This window comes from Bombina bombina, chromosome 3 (genome assembly GCF_027579735.1).
Source record: "Bombina bombina isolate aBomBom1 chromosome 3, aBomBom1.pri, whole genome shotgun sequence".
Lineage (NCBI taxonomy): Eukaryota > Metazoa > Chordata > Amphibia > Anura > Bombinatoridae > Bombina > Bombina bombina.
The window spans coordinates 74,818,392-74,839,817 of record NC_069501.1 but is presented as its reverse complement, the minus strand read 5'-3'; the positions used below and the strand labels follow the sequence as shown (position 1 = coordinate 74,839,817).

The window sequence follows — 21,426 nt, the reverse complement described above, 5'->3', positions numbered from 1 at the left end:
ATTACACATTTTCTGTACCCCCTTTTAAGTGCTTGTTGATTGGTGGCAAAATGTAGTCACCAATCAGCAAGTGCTACCTATGGTGCTGAACCAAAAATGGTCCGGCTCCTAAGCTTAGACTACTGCATTTTCAAATAAAGATATAAGAGAATGAAGAAAAAATGATATACTGTAAATTAGAAAGTTGCATGGTCTATCTAAACCATGAAAGAAAAAAAATGTGGGTTTAATATCCCTTTAAGTGTGTCTATATGTATAAACATCACATGATTTTTTCTAGCAATTAGTACACGCTATGAGCTAGATTACAAGTGGAGTGCTATTTTAAAGTGCACCAGTAAAGGGCAAATTTGCCCATTTACAGGCACTTGTTAAATAACCAGCCATTACAAGTGGCTGGTTAATGCTACCGCAAGTTCGCAGGAGCACTTTGCGTAATTAACCAGAGGTCAGACCTCTGGTTAATTAAAAAAAATGTGCTCCAATTGCTCCTCAAATAAAGTGGACAGTTGCTTTCTTAAATTAAAGTGCCTTTACATTGAAGTCTATGGGGACTTTTTACTTTAACAATATATGGTTATATACATACATATTTATGTGTTAACATGTTTGTTAATTTGTCACCCAACACTGCGCAACTTACCCCTGCACTGGGCTAGGTTATTTGCTGTGTCTGATGGCATGAGAACGAGGCTCCCATTGGAGCTTATTGAGCGCAAAGCTTCCAGGCCATTAACTTGAAATACTAGCACATATTTGCGTGCGCTGGTTTTACTGAGTGGAGTGCAAATATTGCGCTCACAAACGCGCAATTTTTCACTCCACTCGTAATCTAGCCCTATATGTTATATGCTCAAGTGTTTTTTTTATTTATATGTTAATCCTGTATATTTAGAAAACGCTGCTTTCTTGTGCTTCTGTACACAATACCATTTGGTCTCGTGTATTGATTAATTCTGCATATACACAGTATAATTCATTCTTGCGCAACAGAGCACATAATATTTTACCCTTTGCAATAGTACATGTGCATGTAATTTGCATAGCAGCTAGACAGTTTTCTTTGCATCTCTTGCTATAAACTTACAGTTTTTTTCCCCCTTATATTCAAAGGGGCATATTTATCAATGTGCGAGCGGACATGATACGAAGTAGCGTATCATGTCTGCCGCACATCGATTAACATCGATAAATGGTTATCGGTGGTGGGAATTATGTCCCATATGTTATAGATTTCCTATGGATGATCATCATCTTAAAAGAAAATAATTTATTAAGTAAGGATAAATGTTGTTTTTACCTGTGTTATTAACTTGTATCTAAGCCTCTGCAGGCTGCCCCTTATTTCAGGTCTTTTGAATGACTTGCATTTTAGCCAACTCAGTGCCGACTCCTAGGTAACTCCATAGGAGAGAGCACAATGTTATCTATATGGCACACATGAACTATAGCTCTCTGGCTGTAAAAATAAATTTCAAAATGCACTGAGATTAGAGGCGGCCTTCAAGGACTTAGAAATTAGCATTCAACAAAGAATACCAAGAGAAGAAAGCCAATTTGATGATAAAAGTAAATTGAAAAGTTGTTTAAAAACATAATTTATGTAAGAACTTACCTGATAAATTCATTTCTTTCATATTAGCAAGAGTCCATGAGCTAGTGACGTATGGGATATACATTCCTACCAGGAGGGGCAAAGTTTCCCAAACCTTAAAATGCCTATAAATACACCCCTCACCACACCCACAATTCAGTTTAACGAATAGCCAAGAAGTGGGGTGATAAAAAAGTGCGAAAGCATATAAAATAAGGAATTGGAATAATTGTGCTTTATACAAAAAAATCATAACCACCACAAAAAAGGGTGGGCCTCATGGACTCTTGCTAATATGAAAGAAATGAATTTATCAGGTAAGTTCTTACATAAATTATGTTTTCTTTCATGTAATTAGCAAGAGTCCATGAGCTAGTGACGTATGGGATAATGACTACCCAAGATGTGGATCTTTCCACACAAGAGTCACTAGAGAGGGAGGGATAAAATAAAGACAGCCAATTCCTGCTGAAAATAATCCACACCCAAAATAAAGTTTAATAAAAAACATAAGCAGAAGATTCAGACTGAAACTGCTGCCTGAAATACTTTTCTACCAAAAACTGCTTCAGAAGAAGAAAATACATCAAAAACAGAATTTATGTTTACCTGATAAATTACTTTCTCCAACGGTGTGTCCGGTCCACGGCGTCATCCTTACTTGTGGGATATTCTCCTCCCCAACAGGAAATGGCAAAGAGCCCAGCAAAGCTGGTCACATGATCCCTCCTAGGCTCCGCCTACCCCAGTCATTCGACCGACGTTAAGGAGGAATATTTGCATAGGAGAAACCATATGGTACCGTGGTGACTGTAGTTAAAGAAAATAAATTATCAGACCTGATTAAAAAAACCAGGGCGGGCCGTGGACCGGACACACCGTTGGAGAAAGTAATTTATCAGGTAAACATAAATTCTGTTTTCTCCAACATAGGTGTGTCCGGTCCACGGCGTCATCCTTACTTGTGGGAACCAATACCAAAGCTTTAGGACACGGATGAAGGGAGGGAGCAAATCAGGTCACCTAAATGGAAGGCACCACGGCTTGCAAAACCTTTCTCCCAAAAATAGCCTCAGAAGAAGCAAAAGTATCAAACTTGTAAAATTTGGTAAAAGTGTGCAGTGAAGACCAAGTCGCTGCCCTACATATCTGATCAACAGAAGCCTCGTTCTTGAAGGCCCATGTGGAAGCCACAGCCCTAGTGGAATGAGCTGTGATTCTTTCGGGAGGCTGCCGTCCGGCAGTCTCGTAAGCCAATCTGATGATGCTTTTAATCCAAAAAGAGAGAGAGGTAGAAGTTGCTTTTTGACCTCTCCTTTTACCAGAATAAACAACAAACAAGGAAGATGTTTGTCTAAAATCCTTTGTAGCGTCTAAATAGAATTTTAGAGCGCGAACAACATCCAAATTGTGCAACAAACGTTCCTTCTTTGAAACTGGTTTCGGACACAGAGAAGGTACGATAATCTCCTGGTTAATGTTTTTGTTAGAAACAACTTTTGGAAGAAAACCAGGTTTAGTACGTAAAACCACCTTATCTGCATGGAACACCAGATAAGGAGGAGAACACTGCAGAGCAGATAATTCTGAAACTCTTCTAGCAGAAGAGATTGCAACTAAAAACAAAACTTTCCAAGATAATAACTTAATATCAACGGAATGTAAGGGTTCAAACGGAACCCCCTGAAGAACTGAAAGAACTAAATTGAGACTCCAAGGAGGAGTCAAAGGTTTGTAAACAGGCTTAATTCTAACCAGAGCCTGAACAAAGGCTTGAACATCTGGCACAGCTGCCAGCTTTTTGTGAAGTAACACAGACAAGGCAGAAATCTGTCCCTTCAGGGAACTTGCAGATAATCCTTTTTCCAATCCTTCTTGAAGGAAGGATAGAATCTTAGGAATCTTAACCTTGTCCCAAGGGAATCCTTTAGATTCACACCAACAGATATATTTTTTCCAAATTTTGTGGTAAATCTTTCTAGTTACAGGCTTTCTGGCCTGAACAAGAGTATCGATAACAGAATCTGAGAACCCTCGCTTCGATAAGATCAAGCGTTCAATCTCCAAGCAGTCAGCTGGAGTGAAACCAGGTTCGGATGTTCGAACGGACCCTGAACAAGAAGGTCTCGTCTCAAAGGTAGCTTCCAAGGTGGAGCCGATGACATATTCACCAGATCTGCATACCAAGTCCTGCGTGGCCACGCAGGAGCTATCAAGATCACCGACGCCCTCTCCTGATTGATCCTGGCTACCAGCCTGGGGATGAGAGGGAACGGCGGGAACACATAAGCTAGTTTGAAGGTCCAAGGTGCTACTAGTGCATCCACTAGAGCCGCCTTGGGATCCCTGGATCTGGACCCGTAGCAAGGAACTTTGAAGTTCTGACGAGAGGCCATCAGATCCATGTCTGGAATGCCCCACAGCTGAGTGACTTGGGCAAAGATTTCCGGATGGAGTTCCCACTCCCCCGGATGCAATGTCTGACGACTCAGAAAATCCGCTTCCCAATTTTCCACTCCTGGGATGTGGATAGCGGACAGGTGGCAGGAGTGAGACTCCGCCCATAGAATGATTTTGGTCACTTCTTCCATCGCTAGGGAACTCCTTGTTCCCCCCTGATGGTTGATGTACGCAACAGTTGTCATGTTGTCTGATTGAAACCGTATGAACTTGGCCCTCGCTAGCTGAGGCCAAGCCTTGAGAGCATTGAATATCGCTCTCAGTTCCAGAATATTTATCGGTAGAAGAGATTCTTCCCGAGACCAAAGACCCTGAGCTTTCAGGGATCCCCAGACCGCGCCCCAGCCCATCAGACTGGCGTCGGTCGTGACAATGACCCACTCTGGTCTGCGGAATGTCATCCCTTGTGACAGGTTGTCCAGGGACAGCCACCAACGGAGTGAGTCTCTGGTCCTCTGATTTACTTGTATCTTCGGAGACAAGTCTGTATAATCCCCATTCCACTGACTGAGCATGCACAGTTGTAATGGTCTCAGATGAATGCGCGCAAAAGGAACTATGTCCATAGCCGCTACCATCAACCCGATCACTTCCATGCACTGAGCTATGGAAGGAAGAGGAACGGAATAAAGTATCCGACAAGAGTCTAGAAGCTTTGTTTTTCTGGCCTCTGTCAGAAATATCCTCATTTCTAAGGAGTCTATTATTGTTCCCAAGAAGGGAACCCTTGTTGACGGAGATAGAGAACTCTTTTCCACGTTCACTTTCCATCCGTGAGATCTGAGAAAGGCCAGGACGATGTCCGTGTGAGCCTTTGCTTGAGGAAGGGACGACGCTTGAATCAGAATGTCGTCCAAGTAAGGTACTACAGCAATGCCCCTTGGTCTTAGCACAGCTAGAAGGGACCCTAGTACCTTTGTGAAAATCCTTGGAGCAGTGGCTAATCCGAAAGGAAGCGCCACGAACTGGTAATGCTTGTCCAGGAATGCGAACCTTAGGAACCGATGATGTTCCTTGTGGATAGGAATATGTAGATACGCATCCTTTAAATCCACCGTGGTCATGAATTGACCTTCCTGGATGGAAGGAAGAATAGTTCGAATGGTTTCCATCTTGAACGATGGAACCTTGAGAAACTTGTTTAAGATCTTGAGATCTAAGATCGGTCTGAACGTTCCCTCTTTTTTGGGAACTATGAACAGATTGGAGTAGAACCCCATCCCTTGTTCTCTTAATGGAACAGGATGAATCACTCCCATTTTTAACAGGTCTTCTACACAATGTAAGAATGCCTGTCTTTTTATGTGGTCTGAAGACAACTGAGACCTGTGGAACCTCCCCCTTGGGGGAAGTCCCTTGAATTCCAGAAGATAACCTTGGGAGACTATTTCTAGCGCCCAAGGATCCAGAACATCTCTTGCCCAAGCCTGAGCGAAGAGAGAGAGTCTGCCCCCCACCAGATCCGGTCCCGGATCGGGGGCCAACATTTCATGCAGTCTTGGTAGCAGTGGCAGGTTTCTTGGCCTGCTTTCCCTTGTTCCAGCCTTGCATTGGTCTCCAAGCTGGCTTGGCTTGAGAAGTATTACCCTCTTGCTTAGAGGACGTAGCACCTCGGGCTGGTCCGTTTCTACGAAAGGGACGAAAATTAGGTTTATTTTTTGCCTTGAAAGGCCGATCCTGAGGAAGGGCGTGGCCCTTACCCCCAGTGATATCAGAGATAATCTCTTTCAAGTCAGGGCCAAACAGCGTTTTCCCCTTGAAAGGAATGTTAAGTAGCTTGTTCTTGGAAGACGCATCAGCCGACCAAGATTTCAACCAAAGCGCTCTGCGCGCCACAATAGCAAACCCAGAATTCTTAGCCGCTAACCTAGCCAATTGCAAAGTGGCGTCTAGGGTGAAAGAATTAGCCAATTTGAGAGCATTGATTCTGTCCATAATCTCCTCATAAGGAGGAGAATCACTATCGACCGCCTTTATCAGCTCATCGAACCAGAAACATGCGGCTGTAGCGACAGGGACAATGCATGCAATTGGTTGTAGAAGGTAACCCTGCTGAACAAACATCTTTTTAAGCAAACCTTCTAATTTTTTATCCATAGGATCTTTGAAAGCACAACTATCCTCTAAGGGTATAGTGGTGCGTTTGTTTAAAGTGGAAACCGCTCCCTCGACCTTGGGGACTGTCTGCCATAAGTCCTTTCTGGGGTCGACCAAAGGAAACAATTTTTTAAATATGGGGGGAGGGACGAAAGGAATACCGGGCCTTTCCCATTCTTTATTAACAATGTCCGCCACCCGCTTGGGTATAGGAAAAGCTTCTGGGAGCCCCGGCACCTCTAGGAACTTGTCCATTTTACATAGCTTCTCTGGGATGACCAACTTGTCACAATCATCCAGAGTGGATAATACCTCCTTAAGCAGAATGCGGAGATGTTCCAACTTAAATTTAAATGCAATCACATCAGGTTCAGCCTGTTGAGAAATGTTCCCTGAATCAGTAATTTCTCCCTCAGACAAAACCTCCCTGGCCCCAACAGACTGGGTTAGGGGCCCTTCAGAGATATTAGTATCAGCGTTGCCATGCTCTTCAGTATCTAAAACAGAGCAGCCGCGCTTACGCTGACAAGTGTTCATTTGGGCTAAAATGTTTTTGACAGAATTATCCATTACAGCCGTTAATTGTTGCATAGTAAGGAGTATTGGCGCGCTAGATGTACTAGGGGCCTCCTGAGTGGGCAAGACTCGTGTAGACGAAGGAGGGAATGATGCAGTACCATGCTTACTCCCCTCACTTGAGGAATCATCTTGGGCATCATTGTCATTATCACATAAATCACATTTATTTAAATGAATAGGAATTCTGGCTTCCCCACATTCAGAACACAGTCTATCTGGTAGTTCAGACATGTTAAACAGGCATAAACTTGATAACAAAGTACAAAAACGTTTTAAAATAAAACCGTTACTGTCACTTTAAATTTTAAACTGAACACACTTTATTACTGCAATTGCGAAAAAACATGAAGGAATTGTACAAAATTCACCAAATTTTCACCACAGTGTCTTAAAGCCTTAAAAGTATTGCACACCAAATTTGGAAGCTTTAACCCTTAAAATAACGGAACCGGAGCCGTATTTAACTTTAACCCCTTTACAGTCCCTGGTATCTGCTTTGCTGAGACCCAACCAAGCCCAAAGGGGAATACGATACCAAATGACGCCTTCAGAAAGTCTTTTCTAAGTATCAGAGCTCCTCACACATGCGACTGCATGCCATGCCTCTCAAAAACAAGTGCGCCACACCGGCGCGAAAATGAGGCTCTGCTTATGCTTTGGGAAAGCCCCTAAGGAATAAGGTGTCTAATACAGTGCCTGCCGATATTCTTATATCAAAATACCCAGATAAAATGATTCCTCAAGGCTAAATATGTGTTAATAATGAATCGATTTAGCCCAGAAAAGTCTACAGTCTTAATAAGCCCTTGTGAAGCCCTTATGTATGATCGTAATAAACATGGCTTACCGGATCCCATAGGGAAAATGACAGCTTCCAGCATTACATCGTCTTGTTAGAATGTGTCATACCTCAAGCAGCAAGAGACTGCATACTGTTCCCCCAACTGAAGTTAATAGCTCTCAACAGTCCTGTGTGGAACAGCCATGGATTTTAGTTACGGTTGCTAAAATCATTTTCCTCATACAAACAGAAATCTTCATCTCTTTTCTGTTTCTGAGTAAATAGTACATACCAGCACTATTTCAAAATAACAAACTCTTGATTGAATAATAAAAACTACAGTTAAACACTAAAAAACTCTAAGCCATCTCCGTGGAGATGTTGCCTGTACAACGGCAAAGAGAATGACTGGGGTAGGCGGAGCCTAGGAGGGATCATGTGACCAGCTTTGCTGGGCTCTTTGCCATTTCCTGTTGGGGAGGAGAATATCCCACAAGTAAGGATGACGCCGTGGACCGGACACACCTATGTTGGAGAAATGGTAGAATTTAGTAAAAATATGCAAAGAGGACCAAGTTGCAACTTTGCAAATGTGATCAACCGAAGCTTCATTCCTAAACGCCCAGGAAGTAGAAACTGACCTGGTAGAATGAGCTGTAATCCTCTGAGGCGGAGTTTTACCCGACTCAACATAGGCAAGATGAATTAAAGATTTCAACCAAGATGCCAAAGAAATGGCAGAAGCTTTCTGGCCTTTTCTAGAACCGGAAAAGAGAACAAATAGACTAGAAGTCTTTCGGAAAGACTTAGTAGCTTCAACATAATATTTCAAAGCTCTAACAACATCCAAAGAATGCAATGATTTCTCCTTAGAATTCTTAGGATTAGGACATAATGAAGGAACCACAATTTCTCTACTAATGTTGTTGGAATTCACAACTTTAGGTAAAAATTCAATAAGAAGTTCGCAACACCACCTCATCCTGATGAAAAATCAGAAAAGGAGACTCACAAGAAAGAGCAGATAAATCAGAAACTCTTCTGGCAGAAGAGATGGCCAAAAGGAACAAAACTTTCCAAGAAAGTAATTTAATGACCAATGAATGCATAGGTTCAAAGGGAGGAGCTTGAAGAGCTCCCAGAACCAAATTCAAACTCCAAGGAGGAGAAATTGACTTAATGACAGGTTTTATACGAACCAAAGCTTGTATAAAACAATAAATATCAGGAAGAATAGCAATCTTTCTGTGAAAAAGAACAGAAAGAGCAGAGATTTGTCCTTTCAAGGAACTTGCAGACAAACCCTTATCTAAACCATCCTGAAGAAACTGTAAAATTCTCGGTATTCTAAAAGAATGCCAAGAAAAAAGATGAGAAAGACACCAAAAAATATAAGTCTTCCAGACTCTATAATATATCTCTCTAGATACAGATTTACGAGCCTGTAACATAGTATTAATCACAGAGTCAGAGAAACCTCTTTGACCAAGAATCAAGCGTTCAATCTCCATACCTTAAAATTTAAGGATTTGAGATCCTGATGGAAAAAAGGACCTTGCGACAGAAGGTCTGGTCTTAATGGAAGAGTCCACGGCTGGCAAGAGGCCATCCGGACAAGATCCGCATACCAAACCTGTAAGGCCATGCCGGAGCTACCAGCAGAACAAACGAGCATTCCTTCAGAATCTTGGAGATTACTCTTGGAAGAAGAACTAGAGGCGGAAAGATATAGACAGGATGATACTTCCAAGGAAGTGATAATGCATCCACTGCCTCCGCCTAAGGATCCCGGGATCTGGACAGATATCTGGGAAGTTTCTTGATTAGATGAGACGCCATCAGATCTATTTCTGGAAGTTCCCACATTTGAACAACCTGAAGAAATACCTCTGGGTGAAGAAACCATTCGCCCGGATGCAACGTTTGGCGACTTAGATAATCCGCTTCCCAATTGTCTACACCTGGGATATGAACCGCAGAGATTAGACAGGAGCTGGAATCCGCCCAAACCAAAAAAATTCGAGATACTTCTTTCATAGCCAGAGGACGTTGAGTCGCTCCTTGATGATGTATGCCACAGTTGTGACATTGTCTGTCTGAAAACAAATGAACGATTCTCTCTACAGAAGAGGCCAAAACTGAAGAGCTCTGAAAATTGCACGGAGTTCCAAAATATTTATCGGTAATCTCACCTCCTGAGATTCCCAAACTCCTTGTGCCGACAGAGATCCCCACACAGCTCCCCAACCTGTGAGACTTGTATCTGTTGAAATTACAGTCCAGGTCGGAAGCACAAAAGAAGCCCCCTGAATTAAACGATGGTGATCTGTCCACCACGTTAGAGAGTGTCGAACAATCGGTTTTAAAGATATAAATTGAAATATCTTTGTGTAATCCTTGCACCATTGATTCAGCATACAGAGCTGAAGAGGTCGCATGTGAAAAACAAGCAAAGGGGATTGCGTCCAATGCAGCAGTCATAAGACCTAGAATTTCCATGCATAAGGTTACCGAAGGGAATGATTGTGACTGAAGGTTTCGACAAGCTGAAAACAATGTAAACGTCTCTTGTCTGTTAAAGACAGAGTCATGGACACTGAATCTATCTGGAAACCCAGAAAGATTACCCTTGACTGAGGAATCAATGAACTTTTTGGTAAATTGATCCTCCAACCATGATCTTGAAGAAACAACACAAGTCGAATCGCATGAGATTCTTTGAATGAGAAGACTGAGCAAATACCAAGATAATCGTCCAAATAAGGAAATACAAAAACCCTGTTCTCTGAATACAGAAAGAAGGGCACCGAGAATCTTTGAAAAAAATTCTTGGAACTGAAGCTAGGCCAAACAGTAGAGCCACAAAACTGGTAATGCTTGTCTAAAAAGAGAATCTCAAACACTAAAAGTGATCTGAATGAATCGGAATATGCAGATACACATCCTGCAAAACTATTGTAGACATAAAAATGCCCTTGCTAAACAAAAGGCAGAATAGTCCTACAGTAACCATCTTGAATGTTGGTATACATAACGATTCAATATTGATAGATCCGGAACTGGTCTGAAGGAATTGACCTTCTTTGGTACAATGAAGAGATAAAATAAAACCCTAGCCCCTGTTCCAGAACTGGAACTGGCATAATTACTCCAGCCAACTCTAGATCTGAAACACATTTCAGAAATGCTGAGCCTTGCTGTGTTAACTGGGACACGGGAAGAAAAAAATCTCTTAGCAGGAGGCCTTAACTGAAGCCAATTCTGTACCTTTCTGAAACAATGTTCTGAAACCAGAGATTGAGAACGGAATTGATCCAAACTCCTTTGAATAAAACGTAATCTGCCCCATACCAGCTGAACTGGAAAAAAGGGCCGCACCTTCATGGGTACTTAGGAGCTGACTATAGGTTTCTATAAGGCTTGGATATATTCCAAACTGGAAATAGTTTCCAAACTGAAACCGCTCCTGAGGATGAAGGATCAGGCTTTTGCTCCTTATTATGAGAAAAAGAACGAAAAAATGATTATTACCCTGGAAAGAAAGGGAAAAACAAAGTTAACTTTAGAAGACATATCAGCATTCCAAGTTAAATCCATAAAGCTTTTCTAGCTAAAATAGCTAGAGACATATACCTGACATCAACTCAAATGATATCAAAAGATGGTATCACCAATAAAATTATTAGCATGTTATAGAAAAAATAATGCTATAAAATTATGATCTGATACTTGTTGCGCTAAAACTTCTAACCAAAAAGATGAAGCTGCAACAACATCCGGTAAAAATATAGCAGGTCTAAGAAGATTACCTAAACATAAGTAAACTTTTCTTAGAAAGGATTCAATTTTTTATCTAAAGGATCCTTAAATTTAGTACTATCTGCCGTAAGAATAGTAGTACATTTTAGCAGGAATAGAGACAGCCCCAAACCTTAGGGATTTTGTCCCAAAAAACTCTAATCTGTCAGATGGCACAGAATATAATTGCTTAAACGTTTAGAAGGAGTAAAAGAATTACCCAAATTATTCCATTCCCTGGAAATTACTTCAGAAAAAGCATCAGGGAGATTAAACACTTCTGGAATAAATATAGGAGATTTAAAAAAAAAAAACTATTTAAACGTTTAGATTTAGTATCAAGAGGACCAGAATCCTCTATATCTAAAGCAATTAATACGTCTTTAAATAAAGAACGAATAAATTCCATCTTGAACAAATAAAAAGATTTAACAGCATCAACCTCTGAGACAGAAACTTCTGAACCAGAAGAACCATTATCAGAACGATGATGTTCATTTAAAAATTCATCTGAAAAAAAGAGAAGTTTTAAAAGACTTTTATGTAAACTAGAAGGAGAAATAACAGACATAGCCTTCTAAATGGATTTAAAAAATAAAATCTCTTATGTTTATCAGGAACACTCTGAAAATTAAATGTTGACGGAACAGCAACAGGTAATATAACAGTACTCAAGGAAATTTTATCTGCATTAATAAGTTTGTCATGACATGCAATACAAACAACAGCTGGAGAAACAGGTACCAAAAATTTATAGCAGATACACTTAGCTTGGTAGCTCCAGCCCCGGGCAGTGATTTTCCTCAAGTAACTTCTGACTCAGTTGCAACGTGGAACATCTTGCAATATGTAATAGAAAAAAACAACATATAAAGCAAATTGATCAAAATCCTTAAATGACAGTTTCAGGAATGGGAAAAAAAATGCCAGTGAACAAGCTTCTAGCAACCAGAAGCAATAAATAATGAGACTTAAATAATGTGGAGACAAAAGCGACGCCCATATTTTTTTTTTAGCGCCAAACAAGACGCCCACATTATTTGGCGCCGAAATGCCTTTTGGCGCCAAAAATGACGCCACATCCGGAACGCCGACATTTTTGGCGCAAAATAACGTCAAAAAAATGACGCAACTTCCGGCGACACGTATGACGCCGGAAACGGAAAAGAATTTTTGCGCCAAAAAAATCCGTGCCAAGAATGACGCAATAAAATGAAGCATTTTCAGCCCCCGCGAGCCTAACAGCCCACAGGGAAAAGAGAGTCACATTTTTGAAGGTAAGAAAAAATGATTAATTCAAATGCATTATCCCAAATATGAAACTGACTGTCTGAAAAATAAGGAAAGTTGAACATTCTGAGTCAAGGCAAATAAATGTTTGAATACATATATTTAGAACTTTATAAACAAAGTGCCCAACCATAGCTTTAGAGTGTCACAGAAAATAAGATTTACTTACCCCAGGACACTCATCTACATGTTTGTAGAAAGCCAAACCAGTACTGAAACGAGAATCAGCAGAGGTAATGGTATATATAAGAGTATATCGTCGATCTGAAAAGGGAGGTAAGAGATGAATCTCTACGACCGATAACAGAGAACCTATGAAATAGACCCCGTAGAAGGAGATCACTGCATTCAAAATAGGCAATACTCTCCTCACATCCCTCTGACATTCACTGCACGCTGAGAGGAAAACCGGGCTCCAACTTGCTGCGGAGCGCATATCAACGTAGAATCTAGCACAAACTTACTTCACCACCTCCATCGGAGGCAAAGTTTGTAAAACTGAATTGTGGGTGTGGTGAGGGGTGTATTTATAGGCATTTTAAGGTTTGGGAAACTTTGCCCCTCCTGGTAGGAATGTATATCCCATACGTCACTAGCTCATGGACTCTTGCTAATTACATGAAAGAAATTGCACGCCCTAATAGCTAGAGTACCTCAATTAAAATCATATATGATAGTTTGGATTTAACTTGGTCAGCAACTCTTGCAGCAGACATCAGAGAATCCCAACAATGACCTCTAGTTATCAAGCCTTCAACCGCAAATACGCTGGAATTCCGCAGCGTATTTGTGGCGAGGCTGATTCGCCTTAGTTATCAAGCCCTACAGACCGGCAAAAGTAGAATCTAGTGACGTAACCTACGATCCGCCGGACTCAGTCTGACACAGATCGATGGTTACGTCATTACAGATGTTCCGAACGCAAGTTCGGCACAATCTGACTACTTTTGGAAGTTATAAAAAAACAACCAGGTACGCTCGCCACTATTCCGGCCCAGCGTACCTGGTGTTAAATCCGCCGCCCTGGAGGTGGCGGATCCCATAAGAATCAATGGGAGACTGACAGCAGCGAGAGCTCATGTTCGCTGCTGCCCGATATCCCATTGATTTCTATGGAAAGTGTCTGCACCTAACACCCTAACATGTACCCTGAGTCTAAACACCCCTAATCTGCCCCCCCTACACCGCCGCCACCTACTTTATACTTATTAACCCCTAAACCGCTGCTCCCGGACCCCGCCGCAACTAAATAAAATGTTTGACCCCTAAACCGCCGCTCCCGGACCCCGCCGCCACTATAATAAATATATGAACCCCTAAACCGCCGCTCCCGGACCCCGCCGCCACGTACATTATACCTATTAACCCCTAATCTTCCGCCCCCTACACCGCCGCCACCTACTTAAAGTTATTAACCCCTATCCTGCCGATCCCGGACCCCGCCGCAAATAAATTAATTGTTTAATCCCTAAACCGCCGCACCTGGAGCCCTCCGCCACCTACAAAACATTTATTAATCCCTATCCTGCCCCCCCTACACCGCTGCCACCTACAGTACATTGATTAACCCTTAATCTACCCCCCTACACCGCCGCCACTATATTAAATGAATTAACCCCTAAACCTAAGTCTAACCCTAACCTTAACACCCCCCTAACTTAAATATTATTTAAATTAATCTAAATAAATATTCCTATAATTAAATAAATTAATCCTATTTAAAACTAAATACTTACCTATAAAATAAACCCTAAGATAGCTACAATATAACTATTAGTTACATTGTAGCTATCTTAGGGTTTATTTTTATTTTACAGGCAACTTTGTATTTATTTTAACTAGGTACAATAGCTATTAAATAGTTATTAACTATTTAATAGCTACTTAGCTAAAATAAATAAAAAATTACCTGTAAAATAAATCCTAACCTAAGCTACAATTACACCTAACCCTACACTATCATTAAATAAATTAAATGAATTAACTACAATTACCTAACATTAAATAAAATTAACTAAAAATAACTAAAGTACAAAAAAAATAATCTAAATTACAGAAAATAAAAAAAAAATACAAGAAGTTTAAACTAATTACACCTAATCTAAGCTCCCATATAAAATAAAAAAGCCCCCCAAAATAATAAAATTCCCTACCCTAAACTAAATTACAAATAGCCCTTAAAAGGGCCTTTTGCGGGGCATTGCCCCAAACTAATCAGCTCTTTTACCTGTAAAAAAAAGAAATACAACCCCCCCCACATTAAAACCCACCACCCACACACCCCTACTCTAAAACCCACCCAAACCCCCCTTAAAAAAAAACTAACACTACCCCCTTGAAGATCACCCTACCTTGAGCCATCTTCACCCAGCCGGGCACAAGTCTTCATCCGATCCGGCCACAAATCGTCCTCGAATCCGGGCAGAAGAGGTCCTCTAAGCGGCAGAAGTCTTCATCCAAGCTGCATCTTCTATCTTCAATCAACTGGAGTGGAGCGGGTCCATCTTCAATCCAGCCGACGCGGAGCCATCCTCTTCTTCTGATGTCCTAACACTGAATGAAGATTCCTTAAATGACGTCATCCAAGATGGCATCCCTTGAATTCCGATTGGCTGATAGGATTCTATCAGCCAATCGGAATTAAGGTAGGAAAAATCCGATTGGCTGATTGGATCATCCAATCGGATTGAACTTCAATCCGATTGGCTGATTACATCAGCCAATCGGATTTTTCCTACCTCAATTCCGATTGGCTGATAGAATCCTATCAGCCAATCGGAATTCAAGGGACGCCATCTTGGATGACGTCATTTAAAGGAACCTTCATTCAGTGTTAGGACATCAGAAGAAGAGGATGGCTCCGCGTCGGCTGGATTGAAGATGGACCCGCTCTGCTCCGGTTGATTGAAGATAGAAGATGCCGCTTGGACAAAGACTTCTGCCGCTTGGAGGACCTCTTCTGCCCGGATTCGAGGAAGATTTCTGTCCAGATCGGATGAAGACTTGTGCCCGGCTGGGTGAAGACGTCTCAAGGTAAGGTGATCTTCAAGGGGGTAGTGTTAGGTTTTTTTCAAGGGGGGTTTGGGTGGGTTTTAGAGTAGGGGTGTGTGGGTGGTGGGTTTTAATGTTGGGGGGTTGTATTTCTTTTTTTACAGGTAAAAGAGCTGATTACTTTGGGGAAATGCCCCGCAAAAGGCCCTTTTAAGGGCTATTTGTAATTTAGTTTAGGGTAGGGAATTTTATTATTTTTGGGGGCTTTTTTTTTTATTAGGGGGCTTAGATTAGGTGTAATTAGTTTAAACTTCTTGTAATTTTTTTTAATTTTCTGTAATTTAGATTATTTTTTTTGTACTTTAGTTATTTTTAGTTAATTTTATTTAATGTTAGGTAATTGTAGTTAATTAATTTAATTTATTTAATGATAGTGTAGTGTTAGGTGTAATTTTAACTTAGGTTAGGATTTATTTTACAGGTAATTTTGTATTTATTTTAGCTAGGTAGCTATTAAATAGTTAATAACTATTTAATAGCTATTGTACCTAGTTAAAATAAATACAAACTTGCCTGTAAAATAAAAATAAACCCTAAAATAGCTACAATGTAACTAATAGTTATATTGTAGCTATTTTAGGGTTTATTTTATAGGTAAGTATTTAGTTTTAAATAGGATTAATTTATTTAATTATAGGAATATTTATTTAGATTAATTTAAATAATATTTAAGTTAGGGGGGTGTTAGGGTTAGGCTTAGGTTTAGGGGTTAATTCATTTAATATAGTGGCGGCGGTGTAGGGGGGTAGATTAGGGGTTAATCAATGTACTGTAGGTGGCAGCGGTGTAGGGGGGGGCAGGATATTGATTAATAAATGTTTTGTAGGTGGCGGAGGGCTCCGGGTGCGGCGGTTTAGGGATTAAATAATTAATTTATTTGTGGCGGGGTCCAGGATCGGCAGGATAGGGGTTAATAACTTTATGTAGGTGGCGACGGTGTAGGGGGCGGAAGATTAGGGGTTAATAGGTATAATGTAGGTGGCGGCGTAGTCCGGGAGCGGCGGCTTAGGGGTTCATATATTTATTATAGTAGCGGCGGGGTCCGGGAGCGGCGGATAAGGGGTTAATATATTTATTATAGTTGCGGCGCGGTCCGGGAGCGGCGGTGTAGGAGTTAATATCTTTATTTAGTTGTGGGGGCGGCGGTTTAGAGGGTAAAACAGTATAGTATAGTGTGGGTGCTTAGTGACAGGCTAGCAAGAAAGCTGCGAAGAAGCCGATGAGCAGCGATATCGATGACTGTCAGTTAACAACAGTCCGCTGCTCATCGCGCCGTACTTGATGCGCAGCTTTTTGACAGCTTTCTTGATAACTTTGGCGAACGTATTCAGGTCTGTGGCGGCAATGTTAGGCGAGCATATTGGGGCCGGCGAATGCAGGTAAGTAGACATGTTGATAACTAGAGGCCTAAGAGTTATTTACCAAAATTATCTAACCCCAAGCAGATTGAGCAAATGGAGGAAAAACTTTTCCAACGTCTGTGGTAAATGCTCGTACCCAGATCCAGATTTTCTCCATTACCTTTGGTATTGCCCCACGATCCGTAATTACTGGGGGCGTGTCTCTTTCTGGTTACCAAATATAACAAGTACACCTCTTACCCTCACGCTTACACAGATACTATTCTAGATCAACTACCAGTCACAGGACAGGATAAAAAGTTCTTTATTATTAGTGTACTGTTGGCTAGGAATTGTATGTTTCGTAGATGACTTCATAGTGAAGCGCCCTCTATTGCATTTTAAAACAGTTGATATTAACATATTTATTATGTGAACAATGTGATACTTTGTTTGACGTATTTACAAGAGAGTGTCACGCTTCATTAGGAAGTGGAGGCTCTATTTAGAGTTCTTTAACCTCCCGAATAACAAGCAGATTTTATATCCTTTTAAAAATACAACATATAAGTGAGAGGCGAACCTAAGAGGTGAATGAAATGTATGGACGGATTCATCTAAATATGAAAACTGTATTAAGACTCATATTTGCAAGAACTGAAATTGTCCTAATGAAGCCTCACAACTCAGTTACTGTGTAGTCTAATTGTTAACCATTTTGTTTGACTATGTGCTGTTATGTGTACTAAAGTTCACAATTCTTAATGTCTTTTTAATGTCTATCACCCCTAGGCCGGACGATGGCATAGAGTGATCTAGATAACCAGTTTAAGAATTTAAAATAAAAAAAAAAGTTTATAGGCAGAGTGGAGATGAGTTTCCCTTAATATAAAAGGAAGACTTTCAAACTGAATGCAAGCCATGGACTATTTTTGGGAAGCCTATCTCCCTCTTACCTTGAGCTGACTGTGCTACATATGTTGAGAAAATCTTCTTTGTAATATATGCACTGGAATGTCAAGGATTTGCATACTGTCGATTCTATTTTTTTGTTTCTCTCAGCCTATTAAGAACATACCATTTTTAAAATGTTTCCAATTTACTTTTATTACCAAATTGGCATTGTTATTCTTTGTTGAAGAGATATCTAGATAGGTTGCGTGCAGATCTGGATTGCTACATGACAGGAAATAGTGCTGCCATGCAGTGCTCTTGCTAATGTATACAATTGTTACAAAACTGCTGCCATATAGTGCTGCAGGCACGTGCACACTAATGAACGTAACTTCCTGCTTTTCAACGAAGGACAACAAGAAAACAAAGAAGATTTGATAACAGAAGCACATTGGAAAGTTGTTTCAAATGGTATGTTCTATCTGAATTATTAAAGTAAAATCTTGGGTTTTATGCACCTTTAAAGGGACACTGAACCCAAATTGTTTCTTTTGTGATTCAGATAAAGGGGCATATCTATCAAGCTCCTTGATTGGCCGCAAATCTGCAGGGGACGGCGTTGCACCACCAGTTCACAAGAGCTGCTGGTGCAATGTTGAATGCGGAGAGTGTATTGCTCTCCGCATTCAGCGAGGTCTGTCGGACATGATCCGCAATATTGGATCATGTCCGACAAGCTTTTCATAAATAGGCCCCAGAGCATGAAATTGTAAGCAACTTTCTAATTTACTCCTATTATCAAATGTTCTTCATTCTCTTGGTATCTTTATTTGAAAAGCAAGAATGTAAGTTTAGATGCCGGACTATTTTTGGTGAACAACCTGGGTTGTTCTTGCTGATTGGTGGATAAATTCATCCACCAATAAAAAAGTGCTGTCCACAGTGCTGAACCAAAAAAAAGATTAGATGCCTTTTTCAAATAAAGATAACAAGAGAACGAAGAAAAAATGATAATAGGAGTAAATTAGAAAGTTGCTTAAAATGTCATGCTCTATCTGAATCATGAAAGAAAACATTTGGGTTCAGTGTCCCTTTAAGTTTGACTAGACTGTCCCTTTAAGAAATGCTATAAAGATGTAATCCACCGTGTAATAATACACAATTAATTATATAACTTCTTTTTTATGTAGATTTAATAAATGCTATTAATATTTTAATAGTCAATCCCCCTGTGAAACTGATGCTAGTTATTATTTTAAGAATGGGATAAAGTTGAATGCAGTTAACCTTTGAGTATTACTATTTATAAAGTTCATGAAGGTCGGCAAAAGTTATTTTCTGAAAGATACAAGTTACCTAAAATATAATAAGGGGCAGTAACGTATTAGCCAGTGGATTAAAAAAATAATAATTTATGCTTACCTGATAAATTTCTTTCCGGACATGGAGAGTCCACAACGTCAGCAGGAGGAGGCAAAGAGCCATCCAGCAAAGCTGTTAAGTGTAACTTCCCTTACCCATAATCTCCAGTCATTCAGCCGAAGGAAAATGGAAAAAGAAGAAACAAAAGGGTGAAAAGGTGTCTGAGGTTTACTCAAAAAAACTGCCGATTATAATTCAAAAGAGGGTGGGGTCGTGGATTCTCCATGTCCGGAAAGAAAGAAATTTATTATGCTTACCTGATAATTTCCTTTTCTTTTGATGGAAAGAGTCCACAGCTGCATTCATTACTTTTGGGAAATAAGAACCTGGCCACCAGGAGGAGGCAAAGACACCCCAGCCAAAGGCTTAAATACTCCTCCCACTCCCCTCATCCCCCAGTCATTCTGTTGAGGAACAAGGAACAGTAGGAGAAATATCAGGGTGAAAGGTGCCAGAAGAATAATAAGGACGCCCCACAGAAAATTATGGGTGGGGATCAGGTAAGCATAATATATGTTTTTCTTCTTAAATGGAAAGAGTCCACAGCTGCATTCATTACTTTTGGCTCCTATAGGCGCCAACACAGATTTACCACACGGCTATTTGCTAAGAGGTGAAAACGTCACAATTTTTTAGCCGTGGGCTGCTGTAGCAGCTAAGAATGGTGATCGGTTGAAAGAAATAAAGGAGCTTTCTACATTATAATTCATGAATGAAAGTCCCATTTATTTGTTTCAATAGTCAATCCTAGCGTTTGTACAACGCTAGGATTTACTTTCACTTTAATGTCCCTTTAATAGCTAACTAATAGTGGATACAATTGCAAACTTTCAAGACACTGAGGTCCATTCATCAGGCATTCAGATGTACAAATGAAGCTCAGTCATATATATATATATATATATATATATATATATACACACACACATACATACAGTATATAGTGTAAGGATGTATTATGTACAACGTTAACATTGTTGTATTGTAGTTGTATGTTCAGATCTTTGGGAGAAGTTTCACAGCGATGTGTGAAGCGTTTTGTGATTATTGGACATGATTAAAAAAGTGGTGCAGGATGAATATGTAACTTATGTGTGAAGAAGCTGTGTGTACAAACTGGGTGGGGGTATTATCCTTGTCATGTGTATGAGTAAAATAAGTGAATGATTTAATATCTAGAAAACATTCACCCAGAACAATGTAATCAACAACTGCTCTCTTACTGACACAGTGAACCAATATTACAATTACTTTTAGGTAAATGAATTACACAGTGTGCAAATATACTCAAGCGTAATGGCAGGCACAGGGGAAATTGAGTAAATTCCTGACATAATACTCATATGCTTAAAGGGCCATGATACCCACATTTTTTCTTTCATGATTTAGAAAGAGAATGCATTTTTAAACATCTTTCTAATTTACTTCTATTATCTAATTTGTTTTATTCTCTTGATATTCTTTGCTGAAAAGCATATCTAGATATGCTCAGTAGCTGCACATATAAGTCTCATGTGATTGGATCACCCATGTGCATTGCTTTTTCTTCAAATAAGGATATCTCAAAAATGAAGCAAAATAAATAATAGAAGTAAATTGTAACGTTGTTTAAATTTGTATTCTCTATCTGAATCATGAAAGAAAGATTTTGGGTTTAGTGGCCCTTTAATCACTTGGAAGTGATGCAGCATAACTGTAAACGACTGACATTAAAATATCCCCTGAACATCTCTATGTAAAAATGAAAGATATTTTTCTTCAGCTCACCATAGTAAGTGCTCTGTGACTAGTTTGAGCTACTGTAAAGCTGCAAGTTGGAAAAAAAACACAATAGCCAATCAGCATCAGCAGTGATGAGGTCTTGCATTACTTTGCTGTGATCTCATAAGATTTCACAGTAAACTTCCTTAACCTGTACGTCACTGGTTGTTATGCCCTTAAGGACCAGCGTCCTACCCTGTATGAAGCTGCTGTCCTGGGCATCTCTCTGCCATGAGTGTGGCAGTGCAGAAATAGACCGGTATAGATACCGATGAAGAGAGCGTCACTCTGTGGCCCTCTCTGCATCGGACAGCGGTGGTGCTGATGGTTGGTTGTGTGGGAGGGTTATAAAGGATGGC

At 40.3% G+C, this 21,426-nt stretch overlaps 1 protein-coding gene across 2 annotated transcripts in view; it reads right to left on the bottom strand.

The window, feature by feature from the left end:
* Positions 1–21,426, bottom strand: part of LOC128652886 (nectin-1) — a 478,741-nt gene that overhangs the window by 21,893 nt on the left and 435,422 nt on the right. The gene's annotated exons all lie outside the window — the stretch shown is intronic.